This window comes from Crocodylus porosus, unplaced genomic scaffold (assembly GCF_001723895.1).
Source record: "Crocodylus porosus isolate Cpor-Errol unplaced genomic scaffold, CroPor_comp1, whole genome shotgun sequence".
Taxonomy (NCBI): Eukaryota; Metazoa; Chordata; order Crocodylia; family Crocodylidae; genus Crocodylus; species Crocodylus porosus.
In genome coordinates this window covers 23,148,326-23,150,103 of record NW_017728948.1, presented here as the reverse complement: position 1 = coordinate 23,150,103, position 1,778 = coordinate 23,148,326, and the positions used below count along the sequence as shown (strand labels likewise).

The following is a 1,778-nucleotide window of genomic DNA, read 5'->3' as shown; positions in this document are numbered from 1 at the left end:
GTGATATGATGTGAGTTCAGCAACAACACTGTGGACACTCCTGGGTTGAACTACAGTTATTTATTATTATAACCCTCTGGAATCATATCCAGGGTGGATCTCAACAATTGCCCTCAGTAGATGTATGCAGAACTTATACTTGCTCTGCCTCTGACTTGACCCACTCCAGTCCTGTGGAGAAGAAAGAACCAAGATGCTTCTGGCTCCTCATGGCAGAGAAGATGAAATCCCCAGTGCTGCAAAAACTGCCACAAATTAAACTGAACCCTGCAGTGCTGAACATGAAGGCTTTGGTCTTAAAGGAACAGTGCAAGGAGAACACAATAAGACACAACAACAGCTATCCCAAAATTCACTGTAGCCCCCCCTCCTAGGGCCACCCTTGCCCATCTCACCCCCAACCTGGCTTTACCTGAGCACAGCCCAGGCCCAGGCCTCTCCCCCACACCAGGAAGAGGCTGGCACAGCCTTTGGCCCTGAGCATGCAGTGGTAGCCCACCCTCATCCCATGCACAGTTCTGGGGGGCACATGCCCCCCTATGCCTGCCCCAGGGGTGTATGCAGCAGCAGGAGCCACCCCCTCTTCACTCTCTGGATGAGCCATGGCTGTATCCCATGGTCCACCCTAGCTAGGAAGCACCTGCCCCAGCCCCACTCCCCCCCCAACGCAGGTACCTCGATCTGCCATCTCCATGCCCCTACCCTCCCTTCCGCCTTTTCCCCCCAACAGACTTACTGGTCAGACACTGCTCTCCAAGCTGCCAGGCTGCACTGCTGGCCATGTGCATACTATATCTGTGTGCATGCACATGGTATATATCAGCAACATTATCAGCCACATCAGCCAAAAAAAGACAATTACCAATAATGTCAATTTTCCTTTTATCAATGCTGATATGATATGGGCTGATGTATCAGTGCACCTCTAGTAAAAAGGTACAGGCCAAATTCATACACATGGAAAAATAAGAATCTATTTCTTAGCCCTGAGTTGCACAGAGGAATAAAACTTATGAAAGACAGGAAGTAAATGCCATATGTTCATGACACTGAACAGACCTGAATCAAAATCCAGCTCTTTGGATGATTGTTTTGTTTTAAATCATTGCCTTGGGGAAGACCTCTTAATATATTTACATGTAGCTACAACTTGATGTAAGCTGCCCTGCATAACACTTACAAATAAACACATCCTTCATTTCAAGTGGAGCAGTATGACTATGTTATAGAATATCAAACAAGAGCTAGGATTTACTGTCTTACATCAGTTTCTTTCCACGTAGAGTTAAAATATATACATATGTGTACAATTTTCACTTCATAAGATAATTGAGCATTGTAATATTCTAGAATCACAATAGTGAGAGACTGAGATATAGTGAGAGGGGCAAAGCACTGCTCCTGCAGTGAACCTGATACATGCAAAGGGTTACAACCTTACAGAATTCACCTTGGGATCAGGCCCTAGCTTGTGCGTATGTGCTACTGTCCTCTACTGAGTATAACAAAGTCTACAAATGGCATGTGCTAGGTGCTGCTAACAGCTTAATCTGTCTTCTAGTCCAAGTGGCGATGGGTTTGTGCTCTTGGGGCAGAAGCCTGTGAGCTGCATTTTGGCTGCCAAGTTTTAAGCAACATGTGTGAGTAGCACAGTGACATGGTCGTATGTGCTCACTGCACATGTCAGCAGATGCATGACAAATAGGTCCAAGGAGGTGATACTTCCCCTCTATCGGGCGCTGGTCAGACCGCAGCTGGAGTACTGCGTGCAATTCTGG

At 46.7% G+C, this 1,778-nt stretch overlaps 1 protein-coding gene across 4 annotated transcripts in view; it reads left to right on the top strand.

Annotated features, from left to right (window-relative positions):
* Positions 1-1,778, top strand: part of STK32B (serine/threonine kinase 32B) — a 315,985-nt gene that overhangs the window by 36,093 nt on the left and 278,114 nt on the right. The window lies entirely within an intron of this gene.